Source organism: Panulirus ornatus, chromosome 65 (assembly GCF_036320965.1).
Source record: "Panulirus ornatus isolate Po-2019 chromosome 65, ASM3632096v1, whole genome shotgun sequence".
NCBI lineage: Eukaryota > Metazoa > Arthropoda > Malacostraca > Decapoda > Palinuridae > Panulirus > Panulirus ornatus.
The window spans coordinates 1,951,076-1,964,914 of NC_092288.1; the positions used below are offsets into that span (position 1 = coordinate 1,951,076).

Genomic DNA, 13,839 nt, shown 5'->3' on the forward strand with positions numbered 1-13,839 from the left:
GTATCGTCTTGTTCCAAGAGTGGTCCCATCGTACTCAAAGGAGAACTTCCAAGAAAAACAATTCAGTATGTGCGCAGAGGCGGATGGTGGATGTGAGGAGCGTCAGGCCCCCTGAGCGGTGCGCCACCTGTGGTGTCAAGGTCAACACAGCATTACAGGGAAGAGGAAGCCTCACCTGCCGGAACAATAGGCAGTCGTAATGCGTACAAATGATGCAAGTCAAAAGACGCATAGACCTTCCTCTACATAAATTCAACGTGCATATAGAGGAATACTGAAGCAAAAATTCAAGCGCGTGCTGAAAACGGTCGTATAATCACTTCACTTAAATCCATTAATGTAAACAAGTGTAGAAACTTGTACAAACACACGACTACACACGCATCATATACACACGTCAACAGACATGCATATGCATATAAACATGCAGTTAGAATGCCCAGTAATGGGAAGACTTCTTACGTCTCTCGAATACCGATGTCAACAAGCTCAGTGTTTTACCCAGTCACAAGCCAAAGCCAGCACCTCACTCCGTGTTAAACGTGCTTACACACACTGCAAAATCCACAGGTCTTCAGTGGTTTGGTACTATGATGATATCCCCTTGCCGCTATCTAGTTGTGTTCATGGACTTTAGCGTTACTTAGGCAACTGAAGATCTCTTCAACCGTCACGTTCGTTGATTCACCGCATGGGATGCCATGTTTAATTAATTACGTGATCTTGCACAGAAAGTTGTCAGGCTGCACGCTTCCTTGGGGCCACTCTACCTTCCACTACCTCGTGCATGGTGTCCCATGAGCCACATAGATAACATCCTTGTGTTTCCTCACTCTTATAGACTGTTGCACCTGCTCGATGGAAGTACGTCGACGACTGAATAATTGTTGTCAGCGTTAAAGCAGTTCAATCGACTACGTCGCCCTCCAAAACATTTTGAACAGCTTCCAAAGAAGGACCATCATTAACCACAGTCACCATCAACCAAACCAAGACCGTAGTTATGCACGTCAGCCTTGCTTCCAGCCTTCTCCCACCAGGCTGTTCATTCTACCACCACATCACACACAACATACACATCCACCTACTACTATCATCACATTCTCGAGCTACCGTCTCTACATCATCTGTAGCGTCGAGACATTTTGGACTCCTTGCATCCGAATTCAAGGGTATCTATACAGTCTTCCCAATCTCACTTGTGATTCTATAAAGTGTTTTTTTCCTTATACCCACCACATACCAGGAGGTACTAGGAAAAGTTCAAAAGAAAGCATTGGAAAATTGTCTTAGTTCCATTTACACTACCTATCAAGAGGCGGCCAAAACAGGTTCATTCCACTATATTCAAAAGTCACCAAGATTTCATCTGACAATTCGGCATTGGCTGCTACACTCGTCTCGCTACCATCAACTCCTACTTCCTGAGATCTCACGTTCGTCATTGCATGAGTCCTCACACACCGTAACAAGAGCCAGTCGATCCTAATTCTTGTGAAGATGCCACAATAACCAGCGATAATAATGTTAATAGTAGTCATAATAATAATAATAATAATAACACTGATAATAATAAAACAATAACTGATGATGATGATAATAATAATAATAATAATAATAATAATAATAATAATATTAATAATAATAATTATCATTATTATTATTATTATTATTATTATTATTATTATAATAATAATACTAATGTCTTCCTTTCTACAAAAATATCTATACTCTATTTACCATCGAAAATTTTTCTAATATACTTTAAGCATAGAACGTGTTTCTGAACACCAAAATGAAAAACGACATTGAAAATATCGAATGCCATGTAGGAATTAAATATTTAGACAACCTAGATTAAGAAAAAAAAAAAGTGGTCCAAATGATTTCTCACCCAGAATACTGAAAAGGCTAGCAAGCAAAAGCTTTTATGATTATCAACATATCAAAAAATCATTGCAAGAGGGGGAAGTACCTCATGACTTCTAGCTATCTAACGTAACATAAATCTTCAAAAAATGAGATAAAAAAATGTTCTTGGGACTAACGCCCTACAAGGCACATTGGTTCTACGTAAAATGTTAAAAGCAAAAATCCGAGACAAATTCGTTAAATCCCTAAGAGAACATAAAGTAATAGCCGACTATCAACATGGTTTACATGAAATATCATTTAATAAATTTCATTGAATTCTTTAACCATATAGATACGATACCGGGGACTCTACAACCTGTGATGTTAAAGACTTTCGTAAAGCCTTGCATAAAATATTACACAAAAGACAGCTAAATAATAATGAAGCTCAAGATCATAAGTACCTATAAATCAAAGTAAGTCAAATACTTCATTGACATATGTACGAATAAGTATCGAGTTAACCGGTGATCATGTCTTACATTCCAGAATCCAGCCGCAGACCAGAGGTTGTCAAACTGAGAGGGAACTTTTTCCAGTCCACACTTTCCTATAACATTTCCACACCAGTGTATCACCCACATACCGCATGGTATCTATTTTCTCGCCCTTTTCCTGTCGTTAGTTAAGCCCGAGGGAGAGGTGGGTAGGGAGGCGTCTTCTGCTTTGCTGTCTGCTTTTACCACCATTTAGGACACCAGTACATATCACCTCGTTACGGACCATCAGGTCTCCTGTCATCTGTCCTACTCATGTGCAACATTACTGATTATGAGACTATATCAATAACCACTCGTTATCACGGAGACGGTTTAGTACTCCTCAATATTAAACCTTCCGTTTAATGTACTTTCTTATTTTAAGCCTATTGTTATAGATAATTCAATAACTCGTCATTATCATCATTATTACGATGATGATGATGATGTGGGAGGAAGCACTGCGCCACCTTGGCAAGGTACAGCATATGATGACAGTAGTATGAAGGCACAACTATCTTTTCCTGTGTGGTAATACACGGCCCTGGCGCCGGGACCATGGTGGCTGGCGCCTATTGGTCCTCCCAAGGGGTCGGCCCACCCAGCCAACCCTTCCTATTGGCTACCTGGATGTGCAGTCTTCTAATTTTATATGACAAGCCAATATCGTGTGGTATTTGTTTGAACTTTTTTGTTGCAATATGCGCTGTCATCTGCGTAAGTTCCTCGTGTGAGAGAATAATGATGCTGACGCCACTTCCAGGAGTCCTGGGACGTGCTTTGACTTATTTCTATTACATTGTGGAAAGCAGTGTTCACTTATAACCTGTCACTCCTTGCATCTGGTTATTGCTTGATAATAAAACATGACAGTAAGACAGTGGTACAGAGACGGTGAGTGTCACTCCTTTTACTATTACATCAGACCAGTCACGCACGAGTCAACGTGTGCGTGCGTACTGTCCAAGTTTGACAAGCCCTTGTTTTTCGCCATCAATTTTTAACATGCCACAAGTGACGAAGAATATGAAGAGTCTTACTAAGCGTGGTCTTGTAAAACAATGGAGGGAACGCAGTCAAAAAAAAAAAAAGGTCTTCAGACATAAGTTGACGTACTGGTAAGTCATGGGATTCCAACTGAAGGTCACTGAGCCATGTCCGGGAGGCGTCTTGACAGGTCATCTCAGCATGAGAGTTCAGGGAAAACCAGGAAGGGGTTCCGTTGCCTTTGATCAAACTTGTATGTTTCCAGGGTTGGATTCATCTCCCACAAGTGTTCTGACAGCGTGTTATTTTTGTGTCCTTTTGTTAACCTCGCAAGTACGACTTTTGGGTATCATGGCCTAACCTTTGACCTAGCCCTTATGGATCAGGTTAAGGTCTAGTCCATCATATCCAAGAATAGCTCCACGGGGTTTTATGGTTCTTGTCCAGCTTTCTGGCCACGATACTTCACGATCGCTTCCCAAGTCACGTTGTAACATTGTCCTCAAGTCACGGTGAAGGGATGCCCGACATATTCACATTTACTCTAATTTGTGACTTCCTGTAACAATTTAATTCACATGTTTTGGTTCTACAAGGATTTTTTTTAACAAATTTCCTGTAAGGCGTTTTGCCTCAGGGAGCAGAGGGTGAAGAAAAAACACTGCTTTGCTATCCTTTTCCATCACTGCTTTTGAGGACTATACCTTTTTCAGCAGTGGTAAAGTCAGACCATCTTACATGGATCTCGAGCTTGGGGGCCTGTCTTTCTAAGTAACATCCAGATAATCTTGCGGGAAACCTTTCTACACCTCAGCTGTAAAACTATTCATTTTAATGACGACAGGTGTAAATTACAGATATTTTTCTTCTTTAAAAGTTACTATCATTAACATTATTGTTTACTGAATATGTATAAATGTGTATTGTCTTACGGCTGGGGATCGAGTACTGCCCTACTGGGACGGTGTTTGTGCCTGGCGGGCGAGGTCACACAGGTCGTCACTCCAGGGCCCCTATCCCAGCAGCAGGCAAGGACACCGCCTGCTGCTGTGCGGCTCTTACGAGCAAATTCACCAAGCTTAACATGCGATTTATCCTCATTCATTGTTCATCCTTCTAAATCCTGGATGTCCCGAGAGATGTCGAGGTAGCCGTGTTACCATCGCCTAAAACACACTGAGCGCGGCGTACCGCCAGCGTACGTGACACAACTCTTCTGTCCGGAGGGAAAAAATATAATTTCACCAACGGTCATTCCTCCCAGAGCAGTGCTAGAAGTGTATACATCTCCATCATCGACTGTAATACACCTCCATCATCGACTGTAGACTTCTTGGCCTCATGAACCCTGCAAATCATTAACAGAGACGCACTTGATGACGTCCTACTATTACGCTTGGGTTTTACGAGCTCGTAAGCCTCTGATATAAACAATTGTTTATTTTTTGTACCTGTATCAACTAACAGTAATCATGGGACGTGGGGTGGTGAATGAAAGGACGAAACTTAAGTGGAAGTGATACATGGTGTACCGCTGAAGACAAAGGAGTCGAACTCTTCCGGAGCGTTCCCTCTGAACCCGTGCCAGGTACCAGCAAATTCTTGTGGGTGTGTGGCGGCTGGGGAGGAGAGGGACGTCCTCCACCTGCTGAGGTATATATGGCATCACGTGACACTGGCTTCTCAACGGGCTCTATGTTGGGAGAAGCTTTGCCTCTTGAACACGAGAGTACGACCCCGGGTATGATAGTGTGCCCTGTGACGTCAGGCTCACATCATCACAACCAAGGGTCGTAACGTACTTCTCAAGAGGTTAAAAATTTGACGTGAATAACACCATCCTGTGTTTCCTTGAAAGAGGTCATTGTATTTTTCATAGCGACAAATCGCAGATGCAACTCCTATTGTCCAAATTATATCAATTAAACCTTAGCTCTTACCTCCAGTTAAAGTAACAAACTAGCAACAACTACGGTGATGGTAGCACAGCACGTCACGCCGTTAGAGAAACGCCGACCTTGCTGGATTCAGTCTAAACGGTCATTCACGTATAGTAATATAAGACAGATGATTTCTAAGCTTACCCTACTGTAAAAGATGTAATGATGATCGTTGTCTGCATGCGTGGGATCGCCTGGACGAAAGGGCACTCTTGCTTACTGCGCGACGCTTCCAGCCACGCCCGGCTCATTGTCCTTCGCCGTCGACCAACGTAACCTAACGCACGTCCACCACAACCTTACATATTGTGACGGTTGTTTCTTGGAGCTGCTGCTAAGGAAGGTCTCTGCCATGATGTTGATGTCTATGTTCATATGCTAGAGAACCTCATCTGCTGCGCTCCACTACCCCAATGTTAATGTTTCTCTTCAATAGTTTGCTGGTCACCTCTTGGCCGGAACTGCCCTTACTGCTGCTGTTTATATCGTCTGCTGTACACCCAGTGGACTGCAACTGTTGTCACTACTCTTAATATTATCATCTGCTGAACACTAATAGACTACTGTAAGAGTTTATCATCTGCTGAACGCTACCTGAATAATGTTAATGTTGTTCTTCATCTGTTGGCCCAGTCACTTCACACCAGGGACAACGGGTCGACCGACGCACACAACTCCTGTGATAACTTAGTATTCACCTCAAGCTTGTTGAGATGCGCTCCTTGCAGCGTCTCACGTCCTGCCAACCTCTCTCGCCCTTAAATATAAATTTAACATGAGTAAACTTGCTGTGGCAGAGTTATTGTTTCTTCACAACTAAACAAGTGTGATAAAAGGTGGCAACATTAAATCATGAAATTGTATACTGCGCTACATAAAGACGTGTTACCTAGTGGGTTATTTGTTTCTTATGAAAAAAAATACAATGCAAGTAGTTTGGGAGAGATTTCATTTTATTTACTGACATGGAAAACTAATTCTCGTAATCTGACAAGAAACAGTCACCAAATGCTGTCTGTATACTGTGGTACTGTGCTGACCACAGCAACGTTGTTGTTTAGGTGCTTTGCGTAATTTCAGAAATCCAGTTACCTCACTGGAAGTTGTCACTGGGCGTTAAGAAGTCATCTCATCACGTTAAGACCATTGCACTGACTGGAATATTGCTAATTCAGTTATAAGCTGTACCTCCCTGATCAAGAAAATTATCATTAAATCTTTTATCAAACACATAAATAATCTGACATGAATATTAGTGAAAGTCTATATAAACTAGACAGTTTTGTCGTAGGTACAATTTATAAACTGTTTCTTGTCTTGACCACATAATGAATATTGTGAGAGGCAGGCACCGTGCCAGACCCGAACACCACATAATGCAACCACTTGTGTACTAACGGCGTCATAGCTCCGCCTTTATCATACATATACATATATATATATATATATATATATATATATATATATATATATATATATATATATATATTCCTATGAGTCCACGGGGAAAATGAAACACGATAAGTTCCCAAGTGCACTTTCGTGTAATAATCACATCATCACGGGAGACACAAGAGAGAAATATAAGTCAATTGATATACATCGAACAGACGAAGCTAGGACGCCATTTGGTCGTTTACCAAAAGGCGTGTTTCATTTTTCCTCGTGGTTATCAGAATATAAAGAAAATGCTCGAATTGATTTTCATTATTCTTGTTAAAGGTTAACACCCGTGGAAGGGAGGGAGGGTCAAGGGGTCGCTTACGTGGGTCTGGAGCCGTCCTGTAGCCTATAGTCTTAAAGTGTGCATGGGGAGGGGGGGGGGGCGGATTAGTGGTGTGGTGTAAGGCGCGGGAAAGATTGGCGCCACCAAATGACGTCAGTCGTACGTACAGGCAACGCCCTCCCGTCCGTGCCAACGTTAAATTTTGTAATACGCACACAAACGGATGGCTTTAATGTTGTCTGTTAATTTCCCAACTCTGATACATTCAGTCTGTAAGACTTAAATGTATGATTATCACTTTTTTCTAAGTTCACATTTCGTGACTTTAATAGAGGCCTACATGACACTAGCCAAACCATGCCCCTGTCATGGCCATCTCGAGTGAAAGGTAAGACAACAAGTATGAGAGAAAAACGTAACTGAGGAAATTAATCAGAGCTCCTCAGGTGTTTGTAGACTTGACCCTTCCAGGTAGGAAGGTTACAGGAAGAGGGAAAGACAAAAGAAGGAAAGGATTTTCCCAGTTTCGCTGTAAGGTATTACAACGATCAATCCTCATGTGGCTGGTCAACTAACTGAAGCTAATGGAAGCAGCAGCAAAACGTAAACCGCAGGTCAAGTCATAGTGGCTGGGATGCAAGTAGACCGCACACGAGAACACAAACCGAAACAATATCTTCATATTCATCTATAAGCAACAGGCAAGGGCAAGATGGTCAATAAATGGTTATCTTTGTGTGTGTGTGTGTGTGTGTGTGTGTGTGTGTGTGTGTGTGTGTTCAACAAAAGAGAAATTACTTAAGTAACTTGATGTCACCAGTTACATGCAGCACAGTTTCTGCAGCCCATCAAACCTCCCGCCTCGCGACGACGCAGTAGAGGGGCGTATATACAGCTCTGCCTATGTGTCCATCCCTTCTCGCACTGTCTGTCTGCCTGTCTGTCTCAAGCTGCAATCTACCGTGCAGTAGGAGGCACCGAGGGTCGCAATTTGTACTATCACGAAGAAAAGGAAAGGTAGTCATGGTGTGTTTAGTCTGGAGGTTCTTAGGATCGGTGAGTGTTGTGAAGATCGTGAGGGTTGTGATGACAGTGAGTCTGGTGTAGGATGGAGGCAAAGGTGAGGTGAGTGTTGTGACAACAGTGATGCAAATGATGAGAACAGCTTTGAAAGACGTGAGGCAGATGATTGGGGTGAGGCTGTAGTGATAATGATGATTAGTGACATGATGTCTATGGAACAGTGAAGGAGGGAGGGAGTCCCGTTAGGGAAGCACCAAGGCGGGGTCCAGTCCGGTGAGAGCGGCTCCTCCCCCACTCTCCCAGGGCCATGGCGGTGAGAACTGGCCCTTCCCTGCTTTTCGAAAACCAAGACAGTGAGAGTTCCTCTCCCCTAACCCTCGCAGGGAATGGATAGTGATAGCTGCTCTCCCTCTAACCCTACCAGGGTCGGGACGGAGAAAAAGAGAGGGAGGGAGGGAGGGAGGGAGGGGGGTTGAGACTCCGGCTCTGCTACATAACTGGACTCCACACACCCGTCCCACCACTTTTTGTTGCCATCGACGTCCAGCCTATAATACTGATCTATTTATGGACTCCTGCTGCATGGAGGAACGTGGCAAGTCGGAACAACACATTATTTCTCTTATCAAGTTTGCTTGACGACTCCTACGGATGCTGACACGATGGAGTCGAAACGTGAACAGCATAGCTTCCACATAATTACACAGAAGAGGGAAGTGACGGGTGTGACACAGCAGTCTTTACTGGCTATGCTCCAGGTGAGGGGACACAAGTGGTATAGCCAGGAAGGTAAGGCCAATCATCCGTCTCTCTAGACAAGATGTGCCACTCTCCTGTTTGTGCCTCACTAGTCTTTTTGTGGTGTGACCACCCTCCTCCCTGTGCCTCACTGATGCTACAAGTCTCATGATCCCAACCCAACACAGACTTCCGCGCGACACAAGACGCTCGGTGTGCATCGAGAATAATGTCTAGCCTACCTTCCCCGCAGCCCTTAGTGATACCCTCTATCATGGCCTCTCGTGCATGTCAGACGGGACTATACGTAAGCCAAGAGCAAAAATAGCTCAGTATGAGCGGGAGAGATCGTGTTGGTGGCTGGGATAAAGAACCCTTTGGAGAAACTGGTTATATCTGGTGAGGCACCTGGCGCAGACGGCAGCCGGGATGCAAATGAACTTCCCATGCAAGTCCAGGGAAGGGAACAACCTACTGCATGGTGGTGATGTTTACATTTCAAATATGAGTAATTTGGTTGAGCTGCTACAGGTCTTACATTCCAATTTCATTTTCACATATTTTCACTCGTCCACCGTAAGAGGCCACCGTAAGAGGTCACCAGAGAATGTACCGCGAGACAGTACGTCGAGAAGGGTGTACCTCGATGGTGGCTTGGCTGTAGACGACCCTGGTATGACCAGATACGTCTCATGGCCAACGGCTCACCCCAGCCTGCACTCCACAACCTGATATTTGTTTCGTGTTGCACCATCACTGACCAGTTGCAGCTGCATCACCGCTGTCTGTGGTTGGCATCTTTATACACAAACTGAAAAATTCTATGACACCAGTCAGTGTGACACACTGCTCCATCATCCCCGGGCATGACACCAGTCAGTGTGATACATCCCCCCACTGTTGCTGACGCACACTCGACATAATCAGCTTCCGGGACATCGTCCCGGGCTATCTCAAAAACCCACTGCTGACGTCAAAAGACCGACGTCGACGGATGAATGGAGTAGCGCAGCCTTCAGCCTCAATACTGAATAAAAGTAATTCATTTTTTCCCGTCGTTCCGGATCTTCCCCGCGGGCCGCTAGGCAGGGCTGGAGTTCCCTCCGCGAGACTACAGCTGTACCGCCAAGATATCTGTGTGCGAAGATCATCAATCTTGGCCACTGGGTGGCGTGTGAAGGGAGGGCCCGTGACTACATAGCATGTGTTGGAGACTTGCCAGAGGACAGGACATGAATGAACCAGAAGTTTCTGGTGTTGTGTGTTATCCACAACACAACCAGCGTGCCAACTCCTTCCCTTCCGCCAACAGGTGCACAAGGCCACGCAACAGAAGCTTCAAGTCGTCAGACATCACAAGTTTTCAAATTATCTTAAACAAATTACGAAACCCCGCCATTATGCATGGGGGAGGGGGGAAGGGACTTCCATCCGTCGAATAGTTTCAAAGGAAATTTGCCAGGAACTGCAAGTTGCCTCGAGCCAAAGCCACCAATAAGAGTGTTCCACCTACACTGGTGTCTAGCATAATTACGTAAAAAAATGACTATTAATCACACAGACACATACACACTTGGCTCAGGTTGATGTGTATACCCAAGAGTAAATACATGGTATTTCTATACAGACTTAAAGAGATGGGCAACACGACTGTAAAACTCCTTCGCCGTAACACACAAACTCATATATTAATCGCACATGTTTAAGGATTATCACTGAAAATCTTTTATCAATGTCTGGCGTTGTGAATAGCTCAGTGAGGCCCTAATGTGTCTCTGGTGATGAGTGTCACGTGGGTGTTGGCTGCGGGTCCTCAGCCATACATCTACCCACACTGGGCGGGAACAACACTCATTAGGATATATCTCATGTGAATGGTTCATGTGTTGTGTTGATCTGGTGGCTGTGACCTCGGGTTGCGTCACGACGCCTCCCCTGACCCTACCTTGATCACTCACTTTCTCTCGTGACCAAGTTTGTGCTCCGGGTGTCGGGCTGTCCGGCTCCCGTCCTGACTTACTCCGCCACATGTTCTGAAATATTCCTTGTGACTCCGTCTGTTTCACTATTCCATCTCTGTCTGTAAACTACGGATACAGGATTGCAATAACAGTCCCCCTGCTGGTAATCTTGCCACAGACTATCTTTCCTAAGTACTGCCGTACGGATGTTAGCCAGGCTGGCCCCTTGGGTAAGGGGGATGGTGCCGTCTGCTGCAGGCTCACGGTTAGTGTCCATGATGAGTACTGTGGTCTGTGCACAGCGTTACGCAATCCTACAACAGTCCCAGACCTTTGTATAAAAAATTTACATATTTGCTTCAAATTTCAACGGCTGGTGAGTAACACTGTGACAACACACAGCTTGAACGCTGGCACGGACGGCGCCAGTGAGGCCACTAGAATTGGTTGCACCATCACAGCCGTCTCTACGATCATCATCTTCATCCAGAGGATGTGATGAACACGGTCATCCTAACCACATAATAATAATGAATGACGTCACTTGAAGACACATATTTACCCAGCATCCGGGGCAAAGATGTTGATGATCAGCTGCTACAGAACCGAAGAAAAATTCCCCCAAGAAGTCATCAAAATATGTTTTCCCAAACAGGAGTGAGACAGATTTCATTCCTAAGGAAGTGACCCTGAGATACATATATCTCTAGAGAAACGAAAGAAACGAAGAAAGACAAGTACAAATCTGTCTGGAAATGGGACGAAGACAAGTTGTTCCCATAGCTGAGATAAAAATAAATCTATTTCCTAGAAAATGAAGACAGTTATCTCATCGACAGACAAGAATACGTAAATTTGTCATCATGAAAATGATAATTACCCAGATCTGTCCCAACAGAAGCAAACGCAATAGACAGTTATTCACAGTTATTCTCCTGAGAGAGGCGTCCTTACATTCTCATGTGAGCTACTGGTCACCAACGCTGTTCACACACAGCATCTTGGAGTGGGTTAGACGGTCACCTAGTCAGCTTCAGCACCTCAGACACGTAACTCATTAATATCCTTCTCTCGTCTGTTTCCTATTAAATATCAAAATACACAATTCATCCAGACAATAAAACAGATATGTTTGGCATAACCATATCCTCCACTATATCTTGGAAACCAATCACAATATTCATCACAAATTTCGCTTAAAAGCTGGAAGTGATGCCTGGTTGCAGAATTTGTCTTCTTGTTACAGTTACTACACACCTACTGCCCTACAAGGCTTATTCAAGCGAGCAACGAGTGCTGCTCCCATATCTGGGGTGGCTCTTCCTCCCTTATCAGCTAAATGCGAGTACGTCACCAACAAAGGCCTGAACCCGCAGCATGCGACTGGTTGCTGCTTCCCATAGTTTTTGAACAGAGACCACCCACATGAGGAGTGACCTTTATTTTTTATCTTACGTCTGTCAGCTCTCTCTTACCACAATCTTTTCTCCTTTAATAGTCAGGTTTAGAAAAAACCGAGAAGCACAAATTTATTTCATTCATTCTTCCCACCATACCATTAATTTTCCTTTCAACGGAGATGGCCACGACTGAGGTATGTTGTTGTTCGTACCTTGACGGTTAACATGTAAGAAAAAAAGCTGAGGTTGCGTGTAGGGAGTGTCATGGTTAGGACGTGAGGTATGAGAGAGAGGAAGGAAGGTGAGGGAGTGAGGGAGCGTAAAGGTTGAGAGTAATGGGTACAGAGGCATGGGGAGTTGAGGGAGAGCGGATGTAAGTGTACAGGAATGTAGGGCGTGGGCGGTGGTGTCTCAGGGTGTAAGGACGTCTGAGTGTGGCGGCGTGGGCATATAAGGCCCTCCGGGAGTGAGGACGTGGGCATGTGAGGGCCTCTAGGTGTGCGATGATGGGAGTGTGAAGGCCTGAGGGAGTGAATGTTCAAGCAGTGGGTCGTGCGAATGTGAGGATAAGCAGGAAGTTGTAGACAGCAGCCGCCAAGGGAAGTACTACCCTCCTGACTTAGTGATGAAGAGATGCCGGGCACCATCCTACACCCTCCGTATCAACACACACGATCTCCTTTCTGTCTGCAAGTGGCTAGCAACACGCGACGAAGGTTGGCTGTGTTTGTGAGGCCGGTGAAGTATATTTCTTGAATTGAAAATCTTAAGAGGGAATCGCAGGTTTTAGTTAAGAGAAAGGGTCCAGCGAAGAGCGTGTTCTACGTGGAAGGTACAGCTGAGGGAAGGGTTTCCATCTGACGTTTCACTTTACAGTATTGTACACGATCGTATCCATCTAGGGAAGGAGTTTGGCTACAGTGCTGACATCACGCTGTACGTGTCACAAGCTCATCATGTGAGAAGGATCTTGAGGGAAGCAAACTATATTGTTCGATGACAAAATTGCCTTTACATGACCAACATGAAGTTTAAGTACATATACTTGACGCATAATCTCTCTAAGGTGAACTGTGTTGAAAAAGTCTTGTTTCCTCAGCACAGGAGGTACACTGAGCTGCTGGAGAGGGTCCAGAGTGCATCGGGAATCATTCCAGTCCTCAGTCGAATGAGACGCGAAGAGAAGAGGAAGGCCCTTCGATCTGCTCACTTCGGAAGACATACGAATAAGAGGAAACAAGAACCTGACGTTAGTTCCTCAGAGGTCGTAATGATAGTCCAGTGATGCACTGAGGGCGTCGTAAGACGCAATTGGATGTTGAGAGCGGTGAACGGAGGGACGTGAGGAAGCATTCCTTCAGGGACAGAGTCTTGTATCCTTGGGACAACCTGAGCCAGGAGGAAGTACGTGCTACCACTATTAGGAAACTGCATTAACGAGTGCTGTACACCGTACACTTCCCTCCCCATACTCACAGACAGGGCACAACACGGGGCGTGGGAGGCCAGTTAGCAACACATGGGGTAAGGGAGGGAGGGAGGGAGGCGGCGGTGGAGATGGTCAGCAGTATATTTGCCGTAACATGTGAGAAGTAACACGAGGGTAGCAACGTCCGGGCGGGAGGCAGCAACCGGCTAGCCTCACGCGAACCTCAACCAGACCAGCGGTGA

General features: G+C 44.9%; 1 protein-coding gene across 2 annotated transcripts in view; it reads right to left on the reverse strand.

The window, feature by feature from the left end:
- The window catches only part of LOC139746580 (mini-chromosome maintenance complex-binding protein), a 51,725-nt gene that overhangs the window by 28,800 nt on the left and 9,086 nt on the right, over nucleotides 1–13,839 (reverse strand). The window contains exon 2 of one of the 2 annotated variants that reach the window (XM_071657971.1): nucleotides 5,915–6,077. The gene's annotated coding sequence lies outside the window, so the exon portion shown is untranslated. Of the gene's footprint in view, nucleotides 1–5,464; nucleotides 5,681–5,914; nucleotides 6,078–13,839 lie in introns of those variants that run through there. The other variant, XM_071657973.1, reaches the window with a different exon arrangement.